The sequence below is a fragment of the Entelurus aequoreus genome, linkage group LG01, assembly GCF_033978785.1.
Source record: "Entelurus aequoreus isolate RoL-2023_Sb linkage group LG01, RoL_Eaeq_v1.1, whole genome shotgun sequence".
NCBI lineage: Eukaryota > Metazoa > Chordata > Actinopteri > Syngnathiformes > Syngnathidae > Entelurus > Entelurus aequoreus.
The window spans coordinates 18,088,854-18,103,341 of NC_084731.1; the positions used below are offsets into that span (position 1 = coordinate 18,088,854).

General features: G+C 36.9%; 1 long non-coding RNA gene across 2 annotated transcripts in view; it reads right to left on the reverse strand.

The window, feature by feature from the left end:
• Positions 1-14,488, reverse strand: part of LOC133648632 (uncharacterized) — a 117,889-nt gene that overhangs the window by 103,024 nt on the left and 377 nt on the right. Inside the window, exons 2-3 of one of the 2 annotated variants that reach the window (XR_009825901.1) lie at positions 14,407-14,488; positions 10,393-10,454 (exon numbers count right to left, since the gene is read on the reverse strand). The exon at positions 14,407-14,488 is cut by the window's right edge and continues 16 nt beyond it. This is a non-coding gene — a long non-coding RNA (uncharacterized LOC133648632). Of the gene's footprint in view, positions 1-10,392; positions 10,458-14,406 lie in introns of both variants that reach the window. The other variant, XR_009825902.1, reaches the window with a different exon arrangement.

The following is a 14,488-nucleotide window of genomic DNA, read 5'->3' on the forward strand; positions in this document are numbered from 1 at the left end:
TGAATCCCTCAAACAGGCATGTACATGGTGATTTATCGACGCTGGAAAACTTACTGGCTTAATTTTCATTTACCGTCGGTTATTTGACTTATCAATTATCGGCCCAGGCCTAGTCTACATATATCATGGAATACAGGACACTATTCGGTGTTGGCTTGATCGCTGGGGTTACATCCCGTAGTAGGGGAATTTCCGGCAAAATACTGTAGGCAGTCTATTAATTTTATGATTTATAGGAATATTACATTCATTTAACGTCTTTATAAACCCTTCAAACAGCTTTGAGACACTTCCTATGCTCTTAAAAATGTGATACACCTGGACCTAAATTTAACATAAAACTTCAGTAGGTACTTAAACTCAATGTAGTCAATGGTACTTTAAAATCCATGGTGCACTGAGACCGCAGTACGTGAACCGCAAAGTGGCAAGGAAACACTGTATACACCTATGTACGTGATCTGTAGGAAAAAAACACATGGAGCCTATACCAGCTGCACTCGGGCGGAAGGCAGGGTACACCCAGGACAAGTCGGTAGATAGACAGACAATCATTCACATTCACACACTAGGGCCACTTTAGCTTTGATAATCAGCCTATCCCCAGGTGCGCATGTCGTTGGAGGTGGGAGGAAGCCGGAGTATCCGGAGAGAACCCATGCAGTCACTGAGAAAACATGTAAACTCCACACAGAATGACCCCAATCCTGGGAAATCAAACCCAAGACCTTATGGCTGTGAGGCACAAGTGCTAAGCGTTAACCACTTCACACCGTGCTGACATATTTTTAATATCTGCATATTATTATTTATTCCTAATGTATTACATTTAATTATTAATAATAAGAACAAAATGTCTACTAGTCGCCTCCTTTGGCTACTGGCGTATGCTGTATTGTGTTGCGGTTTTTCAATGTACAGCATTAGAGATGTCCGATAATATCGGTCTGCCGATATTATCGGCCGATAAATGCGTTAAAATGTAATATCGGAAATTATCGGTATCGTTTTTTTTATTATCAGTATCGTTTTTTTTGTGTTTTTTTTTAATTAAATCCACATAAAAAACACAAGATACACTTACAATTAGTGCACCAACCCAAAAAAAAACCCTCCCCCATTTACACTCATTCACACAAAAGGGTTGTTTCTTTCTGTTATTAATATTCTGGTTCCTACATTATATATCAATATATATCAATACAGTCTGCAAGGGATACAGTCCGTAAGCACACATGATTGTGCGTGCTGCTGGTCCACTAATAATACTAATCTTTAACAGTTAATTTTACAAATTTTCATTAATTACTAGTTTCTATGTAACTGTTTTTATATTGTTTTACTTTCTTTTTTATTCAAGAAAATGTTTTTAATTTATTTATCTTATTTTATTTGATTCATTTTTTAAAAAAGTACCTTATCTTCACCATACCTGGTTGTCCAAATTAGGCATAATAATGTGTTAATTCCACGACTGTATATATCGGTTGATATCGGTTGATATCGGTATCGGTAATTAAAGAGTTGGACAATATCGGCATATCGGATATCGGCCAAAAGCCATTATCGGACATCCCTATACAGCATACATATACTGTGTTTATATTTTGGAAGACTAGATATGTGCTGCTTGCTAAGTGAAATAATAAATAAAAGACCCTACGAGACGAGCAGGCATCTTTTATTTAATTGTGTGCCTTCTAAAACCATAGAATGCTCAGACACTTGGCGCCATAAACCTGGGGCTAAAAGTCGTGTGTCGTCTCTCTGCGTCATCATATCTATGGCTGATGGACGTGTTGCTTTACCGTGTGAATATTTATCGGATTTATTAATCTACTTGCAAATGTACTCTTTTTAGTGGGTTACTCTCTGCTGTAACACAGTTCCTGATGTTTGGACATCTGTCTGTAGATTCATAAATCGCCCAAGTTCTAATCATGATGCACCATAGTGGCATTTACAACATAAAAAGTAATGAACAAAAATATGTATAACATTAAACAAAAAAATATTTTATAATAGTAAATCCACTCAATATGATCACAAGGAGAAAGTTTTTGTTTTGTCAAAGCTTAACACTTCGAGCAACAAGGCAAATTTTTGTCCTATCCGGATTTAATTTAGCTGGAGTTTCTATGGCTGGAACAACAAAAACGACATGAAATCGTTTTTAGAAATATGAATTCAAACTACACGCATGTCCGTTGGTTTGAATGTCCAATTATATCGGATCTCTACAGATGCATCGCCAGTCCTGACACTCTGGTCTCTGAAATTGGATGTCAAGTACCGGATTCCGTACCAATCCCTACTTTCAGCTCCTATGAAACTAGTTAAATGTGCACATACTTAGAAGTGGGTTACATAATATTTATTCTCATGACAGTAAACAAAATGTGTATGATCAAAAAGGCATCCTTCCTCCAACACAGCATCATTGCTAACCTAATGATGAACTGAAATGGGTTAAGCCGAGGAGGGATTTATGCAATGCAATGACTGATTCATACAAGTCCTAAAACCAAACCTTGTTTTCTTGCCCTCTCTTGCGTAGCTTCACGTGCACTTCCAAAAGTATCTAACCTTGATTGGTTTTTGGTACATTATTTCCTGTGTGTATATAATTTGTTCGCTTCTGTAAATGCCTTCTATTCCAATTTCTGATCAGCATTTGCTTAGTTAATGCAGTGGTTCTCAAATGGGGGTACGCGTACCCCTGGGGGTACTTGAAGGTATGCCAAGGGGTACTTGAAGGTATGCCAAGGGGTACTTGAAGGTATGCCAAGGGGTACGGGAGATTTTTTTTAAATGTCTGTCAAAAAGAACTGTGAAAAGAAATGCAACAATGCAATATTCAGTGTTGACAGCTAGATTTTTTGTGGACGGACATGTTCCATAAATATTGATGTTAAAAATTTCTTTTTTTGTGAAGAAATGTTTCGAATTAAGTTCATGAATCCAGATGGATCTCTATTACAATCCCCAAAGAGGGCACTTTAAGTCGATGATTACTTCTATGTGTAGAAATCTTTATTTATAATTGAATCACTTGTTTATTTTTTTTAAAGTTTTTAGTTATTTTTATATCTTTTTTTCCAAATAGTTCAAGAAAGACCACAACAAATGAGCAATATTTTGCACTGTTATACAATTTAGTAAATCAGAAACTGATGACATAGTGCTGTATTTTACTTCTTTATCTCTTTTTTTCAACCAAAAATGCTTTGCTCTGATTAGGGGGTACTTGAATTAAAAAAATGTTCACAGGGGGTACATCACTGAAAAAAGGTTGAGAACCACTGAGTTAATGCATGAAAATCATCTATATATTCTTCTTCTTCTGCAGATTTTGGCGCGCTCTACTTTCCACATTTTTCATTTGATTCAAACCGTTCCACATTCAAACTGTTCAACCTATCCAGGAATAGCGGGCTTTCCATCGCACAGCCCTACGCACAACCATGAATTGATTAACGTTGACCTTGACTTAAACAAGTTGAAAAACTTATTCGGGTGTTACCATTTAGTGGTCAATTGTACGGAATATGTACTGTACTGTGCAATGTACTAATAAAAGTTTCAATCAAATAAAAACACACATTTACATGGCGGCGAAAGACAGCATATGGAAAAAAATTAATAAATGCATTTATGTTTTAATCCATGCATGACGTAAATGTATTTGAATTTTGTAATCCAATTTCAATTAATTTTTCGCAGGCCGGACAAGGACAGGTGGGTAATACTTTGATTAGCTCTGTTCTATTCAATATCCATAATAAAACTAATGACGAGGTGGATTGGGACAAAAATTAACAATGTTAACTATGAGTCATTTTTAAGTGCTGAAACTTAATTTCTGATCCTGAAAAGTTGACTAAGACAAGCCAAAAGTATTTGGATACAAATTGATCAATTTACTGTACCATTCATTGGAGCCACGAGTACCGCAAATGACTTTGGGCTGGGAGCAGGGTACACCATGGCCTGGCCCATACTAACCTCCTACATTAATTTAGATGAAAGCACTACTATTTTTTGTGTTACCTGAGAATATAAAAAGACCAAAATCTGACTGCTTTTGCAACACACTGATTTGGTTTGTCCACATGATACCCTGCCAATCTAACAACGCTGGGTGCAAAACAAGATTGGCAACCTTCAAGCAGATGAAAGAGAGGTCAACCGGCAGGGATGAACCTCTTCGAAGGCAGACCACAGCCAGAGGGACTGCCCACTTGGGTGGCACTGACTTGCAGCCCCATATGAACAGATCTGGTTGTGATTTAGTTTGCTGGACACTGAGAGAAACTTCCTTCATTTACTTTTCTGTTCCCGGAATATGTTAGCTAACATGGTTTGAAAGGGGTGACGGGAAGGTCAGGAGGGCTCCAGTCGACTGTGCCCTGAGGAGGAATACTGGGGAGGGACAGCAGAGTAGCAGTTGATGGGAGGGGGTATTCCTCGGGGACCGCTGCCCCTCCCAAATCAAAAATAAACAAACAGAATGATCCTCTGATCTAATCTGGCTAAACTAAAAACCTCCAAACAGGCTGCCCAAGGCAGCTACTACACTGGACAGGCTTGCCATGTGCCTTACAGCACGATCAAGGCTCTTAGAAAATGCAACTTACTGCATTTTCCCATCAGGAGCCAACATAAAAAGAACTGAACGAGTTCCATTTAAGATGGTGATGTGTGGTGCTTACAAGAACTATTGCTGTAAAGTCTTTAACGAACACATACACTCATTAACTGTAGTCAGTCATGTTTGTACACACAACAGAGGAACACAGCCAGAAATCATTACACAGGCTTCATGCCAGACAACGTCAACACGTTTGGCTCATTTACTTCTCACCCTAAACATTCTCTCACTGTGTATTGAACGGCTTTCTACGGTTTGGACAAACTTGACTAACAGACAGCCTAAAACAATGCTACACACATTCTCTGCTCTCTGCACAATGTTCTGTCAGTTGACCAGCGAAAGGAGATGAGATTGAGATTAGACCAATCCGGGGTCATGCTCAGGTTATCACAACCACTGAAAAACTAAAACAGGTGGAGAACATATTTAAGTACGACTCAACATCTACTGCCGGACTCCTATCTTCAGGCCTCGTGTTCTCCTGCTCCACTGGACGGGAAGAATGTTAGATCTAGCTCTGATTTGAATTTGTGTGTGTCATGTAGCTTTGACGACCATAATAACCCGACGTGCACACAACTAACGACATCAAAATGAAAGTGCGATACCATGTGAGTCAGTTAGATATGTAAAATTTTACATTTTATACATATAATTTTCTTGTGGCTATGTTATGTGATTGTGAGCACTCCGTTTATTAACATAAAGTCCTCCAACACAACAGCAATACCAAAAATGTAATTGCACTTGATTGACCAACCAGTCTGCAGTCAAAGTGTGTTTGATGTTGATCTAAAATGTTATACAAACAGGAACGTGATATGATACGTTTTGAAGTTGAAAAATAATATACAAATATCATAAAAGTCTCTGTAGTTGTATTCCATCCAGTAACAGCATAGATATTAAAAAAGAACAAACATTTTTTTTTAGCGAATTTAGGTTTGGCCAAACGTCAACCCTGTCTGTTATGATGCTCTTGTTTTTTTCACTTGCTTTGCTGTTTTGTCTATTTTTGTACAGTTTTTTTAATTATCGTTCCATCTGGAATTCAGCTCCCATTTGTGATAAGCGCAAGGCCCCTCTCAGACTCTTTCACTCCCTCCTTTCACCAAGATGATGTTGATCAACGGTGCTACAGGACGAGGACACGAGACTTTCGTCACGATGTAAAAAAAACAAACAAAACAAGGCAGATGAGATAAAATGATGGAAATATGTACAATGTCTTATCACAGATGCTAATTGTTTCCGTGTGGGAGGGAGGATGGCGGCGGAGGGGTGCACACGAGGGAGGGGAAGAGGAACTTGAGAATATCCTGCATGTGCCTTTGGCCTGCGCCTGACTTCAGAGCTAAGCCCTCTCTCAAGAGAGGGTCAACACCAGGTTCAACTTTTCACCTCGGCAGCACTAGAGAAGACACTAAATACCAAGGATTACAACACAGCGCGCAGCAATATTGTCTGGCCTTCCACTGTGTCTGACAACTTTAGACACAGAACTTTTAAAACATTCGTTAATTCATAGCAAATACACTGTAACAATATAAAATAGTGCATTTGCTAAAACACAATCAATATTTGCCTAAACTGTATTATTAATGTCATTTGCATCACCTATATTTGTGTGTGTCTTCACAATGAATTTAGGTGGAAATCATACAAATATGTTTTTTTACCATGAAGTGATTAACGTGGACCCCGACTTAAACAAGTTGAAAAACTTATTCGGGTGTTACCATTTAGTGGTCAATTGTACAGAATATGTACTGTACTGTGCAATCTACTAATAAAAGTTTCAATAAATCAATCAATGCATTAGTCTGCCATTAGCCTGACAGTATGGGATAATTCTAGGGTGTGCACCTATAGCAGGCCTGGGCAATTATTTTGACTGGGGGGCCAAATTTAGAGAAAAAAATGTGTCTGGGGGCCGTTATATCTGTTTTTAGGAACACTAATACAAAACCTCATAATAATGTCTGATTGAAAGCTAAACATTTTATGACAGACTGCTTTAAAAAACAGAATGGAATTTTACATTTTTTTACTGAATGAGAGACCCAGAAAGTACATGAAAATAAAGAATGTGGGATTTACAATATTATCTATGAACGATAAAACACTGAATATTGACAACATATGAACGTCACACCCCCTCTCGATCGACATATTTTACAATCAAGCGAAACGCAACAAAAATGCAACAAACACGGCGAAATATTAATGCGAAGGGTAAAAAAAACAAAAAACACCTTCAATCTGATAAGATTTTCACTTTTCCTGCAGAACTTTGTTCTAAAAATCTCCTTCCTTCCGGGTTGTTGCAGTTACCATGTATGTAAATAACATATACTAATAATTAGTCCTGTCAAATGATGAGTTTAATAATCACATTATTGACACTTCTGATTTTAGATTAATCATCATTAATCACACCCGCTTGCATAATTTAAATCAACTTTTAAAAAAATACCCCAATATTTCGACACAAATGCAATTTTATTGTCAGAATATCATACAGGAAACATGTTTTGCTTGGATGCACCACATTAATTTGCTCAAAATTTGGTAAATTTATATATATAGTCCCATTGGGTGCATTTTGAAGTGACATTTGCCAGTGAACACAACATAGACCTGATCACTGACTGTAAAACAACCCCCTTTAAGCAACCATTTGTGGTTAAGGCACAGTAGTCAAAAATAAATTGTGTGATTAATCTATGTATACAAATTATTAATGAGATAATTTTTTGTGCTTATTACAATGAGTTAATTCTTTATTTTGGACAGCCCTACTCATAAAATAATTTAAAAAAAACATGCTTTAAAAAATACAATTTACGTCTTTACAGATTACATTGCTGCTGTCGAACCTAATTAAATTAGATATAAAATTATTAAAATATTGACTAACTGAAAATGACTTTATTACAGTGTTAAAATATGTATATTACGCCTTTTAGGCAGGACCCTAATGAAATGTGAGGCTTGACAACATTATTTCCCACTGACTTTGCTGACCATGACTGTGTGACAAATTTTACTTTATTGAAAAACGCAGTAATTCATAACAAGTTCTAATTTTTCAAAAGTGTTCGTCCCCTCACTTAAAGGGCAACATTTACAGTGTAAATATGTACAATGTACATATTTACGGAGTAGACATCGAAAGGGTAAAAGAAACCAGATTTTTGGGAGTATTAATAGATGATCAAATGAACTGGAAATCTCATATACAAAACATACAACATAAGGTGGCAAAAAACATTTCAATAATGAATAAAGCAAAATACGTCCTGGGCCAAAAATCACTTCATATTCTCTACTGCTCGCTAGTGTTACCATATCTGAGTTACTGTGCAGAAATATGGGGAAATAACTACAAATGTGCGCTACATTCGCTAACCGTATTACAAAAAAGATCAGTTAGAATAATACATAAAGTTGGATATAGAGAACATACAAACCCTTTATTTATTAAGTCAAAAATATTAAAGTTCGGTGATTTGGTAAACTTGCAAACAGCTAAAATGATGTACAAAGCAAACTATAACCTGCTACCAAAGAATTTACAACAATTCTTCTCAACTAAAGAGGAGAAATATAACCTTAGAGGGAAAAATAATTTAAAACATTTATATGCACGTACAACACTTAGAACTTTTAGCATATCAGTATATGGAATTAAATTATGGAATGGAAAATTGTACTGATATGATCCAGTTTAAGAGATTGTTCAAAATAATAGTGCTTACAAAGTACAAAGAAGAAGAATTATGAGAAATACTTCCAACCTTATTGAAAATAAGATATTCTTCATCTCAGTATGTTAATAATGACTGAATTAATTAATTACGTATTACAAAACTGTTGTATATACTAATTCATAGATGTTATTTTATTATATAAAAAGGTCAGTAAATGATTCTATATATTTGTAAACGCTTTGAAGTGGGAAAGGGGTAGGATTAAATAAGCTTTGCTTCTTCCTACTCCTTTTCGGGCATGATGTAAAATGAAATGATATGAAATTGTGTGATGTATTGTGATGTAAGTGTGTTCATGTTCGAAATAAACTAAAGAAAGAAAGAAAGAAATATATATAATGTGTGTTTTAAATGTGCATTCTGAACCAGTGATTTACCTAATACAATTAGCAGTTATACTTTAATAAAGTAAACATAAGCACTATTATTAAAGTGCTATCTGGTATCTGTAGTTTAAATTGTGGGAGTGTTTTACACAAAATAGTTATTTTAAAATGTACAGTATAATGAAAATGTTTTAAAATAAAGTGCACTTCACAAAGTTCACAATACTTTTCAGATTTGGATGGCAATTTTGGAAAACAATAAAAAATCTTTATTGCTCCTAGAATTACAGCACCTGTTTTTAAACAAAAAAAAAAACAACTGAAATGACTGTATTCACCAATACCATGTTACAATCTATAGCAGACAATGCGGCACGCAGGCTACAGTGGAAGCAAACCATGTGACCCGTGGCGATGCATTGTAGCCCACTGTTGGTATGTTTCTAGGTGTGTGTGTGTGTGTGTGTGTGGGTACGGGTACGTGTCACCCTTAGGTGAAGCTGCACAGACGGATAGACGGCTGGCGTCGGAGGCTGCACAGCCGTCACAACACACCACGCGCCGCAGCGCCGCATACCACATCACCCACATGTGCACACACAATGACTGCTCAGTGCTCTGCATCACGCACCAGCGGCAGCAGCAATGTGAAATATTCACACAGGGACAAAAGGTAGATAGACGGGCAGAGAAGAATTGAACAACAAAGGTAGGAACTGAGGAAAAGGTCGAAGAAAAAAAAAAAAACAGGGACAAAACAATTGTCAGGTAACATGGGGACAAATGTCCTATTAAACTCGTGGTTTTAAGTTGCAGGGCCTAGGAAAGGAAAAATTGCTTGGACAGCAAACAATTGTAAAAACAATCACATACTGTATTGTAATATGAAGTTTCAAATATTAATGTTATATGGCTGGGAGGCAACTGCAGAACTTTAGTACATTTCCAAGTATTAAAACTCCTGAAAAGTTAATGTTTTGTTTGACAGTAAATTGAATGTTGGTTCAGCAAACATGAAATAATATTAAAGACTAGACTAGACTAGACTTCCTTTTTATTGTCATTCAAATTTGAACTTTACAGTACAGATAAGAACGAAATTTCCTTGCATTAGCTCATGGTAGTGCAGGATTAAAGAGCAATAAGGTGCAGATATAAATAAATAGATTACTGTACAGATAAATATGTTGCACTTTTGCATATGCATCAACGTGTATGGATGTATGTTATATTGTCTTTATATTCCAGCGAGTTAATCCGTTTTTGGGGGGAATTGAGGGGATTATTTGATGCGTTCCAAGAGTATACGCATCTTTTGGTCTAAAACGGTTTGATTTATTTACATCTAAAATTGTCTGGCAGTCGTATGTTACTATGGTGTGACTACGCTGGGTAAACATTTTCAGAATACATAAGACTTATTGTTCTCAATATTTTTTTTATATGACGTAAAAATTTATGAATATACAAGACCCTTTTTTATCTTCTGTTTTCTTATATCATGTTTAACATGACTTTTTAAATCAAGCATTTTAAGAAAGTACTTATCTAGTTCCGTTTTAATTAGTTAAAATGTTTTAACTCAAAACAATACAACAATTGTGTGAACTTTTTGAATGGGAAACACAAAGATGTTTACCTGCAGGAGTGACTTCAGACATGATAGTGAACTGTGGACCTTCCATAGCTCTCTTTCGCCCTCTGCTGGAGAAAAAAGAGAAGTGAAAAAATGCACACCCTGGCTTTGGCTGCTTCTACATCCTTATTAAAACTTCCTTCTGCTCTGGCTGACCTAATGTTGCGAACCTTAAGGGGGATCAGGAGGATGAACGGCGAAGATGTTAATGTCAGCCATGTGTGAAGAGGTCGCCTGAGCATTTTCCGCAACCAGGCTGAACCAAATACAGTGGGGCCCTCTCAACGTACTGCCGACACCCTGAGCCCCGCACATCTGGCGTTAATCACTAACGCACACATGCAAAGAGACACACACACAGGCAAACACTTCTGCAAAGATCCCCTTAAGAAAATCCCTCTCAACTCCTGAACTTCCAACATGACTGGGGTCAGCACACTTGCCCTGGACACACACACACAAACACAATACAGCCAAAAGAGGCAAAATGCCTAATATAATAATAATAATAGGCATTGGACAGCACATACTGTACCTTGCCAAGCATAAAAAGGAAGAGAAACTGTTTGCTTGTAACTGTAAATAATGCACATGATGAAAAACTGTCACAGAATGACCACAGTTCACAGGTCCAATTAACTCCAGGATTAAGAACAGACTTACACTGTTGCCTCAAATACTAACATACATACATACTATTTAACTTCTGCATTTAACTCGTGTCGGTGAACACAGGAAGCACATCAGGAGATATATTTTTTTTAGCTTAACTTTAGTTACAATTGGAGCCAGTTGTCCAGTTGTGCATCTCATTAAAATTATAATAGTGTGGATTTCTCCTGGCTATGAAGCTAACTAAATAATGTCTAAATAGATAACGATTAATTTATATTTTTTTTAGCTTAACTTTAGTTACAATTGGAGCCAGTTGTCCAGTTGTGCATCCCATTAAATTTATAATAGTGTGGATTTCTCCTGGCTATGAAGCTAACTAAATAATGTCTAAATAGATAACGATTAATTGATATATCGTTTTATATTTCTTAGATTTGACTACATCGATCTGTGCTCGATAAGTTTGCCTTCTAGAAGATAGGTATCGACCAAACAAGGAAAGGAAATTCAGAAACTAGAAAAAGAAAAACTAAGAATGGCAAACTTTACATGAAGATTACCGGACCATAGGGTGCATTGGATTATAAGGCGCACTGTCGATGAATGGTCTATTTTTGGTCTTTTTTCATATATAAGGCGCACCCATACCAGTGTTTCCCATAAACTGCCAAGATACCTGTGGCGGTGGGGGCGTGGTCACCATGACATCATCGAGTAATTTGCATAATTTACTACAATGATTTGATTTTCTCTAAAAAGGCTCAAAAAATGTATACTTACTAATTAATAATAACAGTTTTGTTTTAAACGTCCATCCATCCATCCATCCATTTTACAATATAATTACAACACTTTATGTACATATTTATATACAGATTTGAACAATAAGTTATTCACTGAAATATATTTATTAATTGTGGTTCTTACAAAAAAGATATCTTATAAAATATAAAAGCTAAAATGTCTCAAAGCTCTGCCCCTTTAATTAGTGCATACTAAATAACTTAACTTTAGCCTACTACTACAACCATATTATTTACCAGCAACATGAAGTGAAACAGAGGCAGAGGTGTCCTGTCACAGTCAGTAACAAATAAACAGAAAACAGTAGTGGTGGTAGATAGACACAGAGCTTCATCAAACATCTGATCCACTGAACAAAGAGCTCCAAAAATCTTGAACTTTAGACTGCCATCAGTTTTACTCCCTACACTTAACCATGTGTTTCCGACTGCCTGCAGACTATGCACCCTTTGTTATATACACATGTTGTGTTTCTAATATAAATACATTTAATAAAGTCAAATACAAATAAGGCAACAAGAGAAGTATCCTACACTTCTCTTTTGTAAAGTAAATCTGAACCGCCGATATGGGCATCTACATCAACTATATGATTTGCCTGAGAAGCTGGAGAGGACAAAAATTTTTCTTTTAATTTTTTTTATTTGTGGCGGACGTAATTCTTTTGTGGCGGGCCACCACAAATAAATGAATGTGTGGGAAACCATGCATACCATGAATTGATTAACGTGGACCCCGACTTAAACAAGTTGAAAAATGTATTCGGGTGTTACCATTTAGTGGTCAATTGTAGGGAATATGTACTGTACTGTGCAATCTAATAATAAAAGTCTCAATCAATCATTTAAAAACCTGATTATAGGGTGCATTAAAGGAGTCATATTATTATTATCCATCCATCCATTTTTTACCGCTTATTCCCTTCGGGGTCGCTGGAGCCTATATCAGCTACAATCGGGCGGAAGGCGGGGTACACCCTGGACAAGTCGCCACCTCATCACGGCATATATATATATATTTTTTCTAAATGTTAAGCACTTCCTTGTGGTCTACATAACATGTAATGTTGGTTATTTGGTCAAATTGTTGCATAGATGATGTTTTACAGATCATCATCAAGCGTCTTCTCCCCGTCATCTTTGTTGTAGCTGTGTAGCGTGCAAAGACGGGAGTGGAAGAAGTGTCAAAAGATGGAGTTAACTGTTTTAATGACATTCAGACTTTACTTCAATCAATAACGAAGCAGCATCTTCTCATCCGGAAACAACAACGTGTCCCGTGAAAAACCGTCTGACCAGAACTCTCTAATAACCAAAGTTTCTTGGGTGAATAATGTAAACTCACTATACCGGTATGTTTTAGCGATTTCATGGCGTGTTTACTGACAGATATAAGTGAGAACTTTACACTACTTTATATTTGAAATGGCAACAGCGGAGGATGAATGTCCCATAACAAGAAGATAGAGAAAAAGAAGAAGTTTATCGACTACAGTGTCGGCACGGACTACAAAAGCGGACAAGTGCCGTATATTACCGGACCACAGGGCGCACCGGATTATAAGGCGCACAGCCGACGAATGGTCTATTTGCTATCTTTTTTTATGTATAAGGCACACCGGATTAAAGGGCGCATTAAAGGAGTCATATTATTTAATTTTTTTTCTAAATTGAAAACACTTCCTTGCGGTCTACATCAGTGGTGCCCAACCCCCGGCCGTGGCCCGGTACCTGTCCATGTATCGATTGGTACCGGGCCGCACCATAAATAATTAGTTATTTCCGATTTATTTATTATCTGAGCCCGGACGATCTTGTATTTTGAATAGTCTTTAATTTTGAAAAATGACCGGATTCTCTCGGTTATATCTTGGTCACTTGAGCGCCAAAATTTAACCCAGCAAGCAAAATGAGTAAAAAAACAGGCGTCTTTGGAAACTTTCTTTGTGAAGGATAAAAGGCACAGTGAAGAGAGAGAAGACAGCCTACGACCCCCCCCCCCGTCCGTGGTGAAATTGTCAAGCATTGACCGGTCCGCAGTTACAAAAAGGTTGGGGACCACTGGTCTACATAACATGTAATGGTGGTTCTTTGGTCAAAATGTTGCATAGATTATGTTTTACAGATCATCTTCAAGCCGCTTTCTGACAGTCACATCCGGAAACAAGCGACCTGAACTCTAATAACTAAAGTTCCTTGGGTGAATAATATAAACTCACTAGACCGGTATGTTTTAGCGCTTTCATGGCGAGTTTGCTGACAAGAACTTTGCACTACTTTGTATTAGAAATGGCAACAGCAGAGGATGAATGTCCCATAACAAGAAGATAGAAAAAAAGAAGCTTATCGACTACGGCGTCTCCACGGACTACAAAGGCAGACGCGCGCAATTTTTCAGGATTTATGCAGATCCCAAATGCAGATCAGCAGGTACCAGAAGGTAAGAGAAGTTGCTTTTGCATAATTTGTGAAACAAAACGTCTACACATCTTAAAAAAACATGTGCGTCCATGTTTCTTTGTTTGTCACCCTCATGGACTGCAGTTTTCGTCTGTGTACTTAACATGTTAGCTTCATTTGAAGTGCACTTATGACTTACCTTAGTACTTGCATTGAGTGCACTGCAGAGGCCAATATATATATATATTTTTTTTTTTTACTGTTGTCACTCTTTGGTTGAG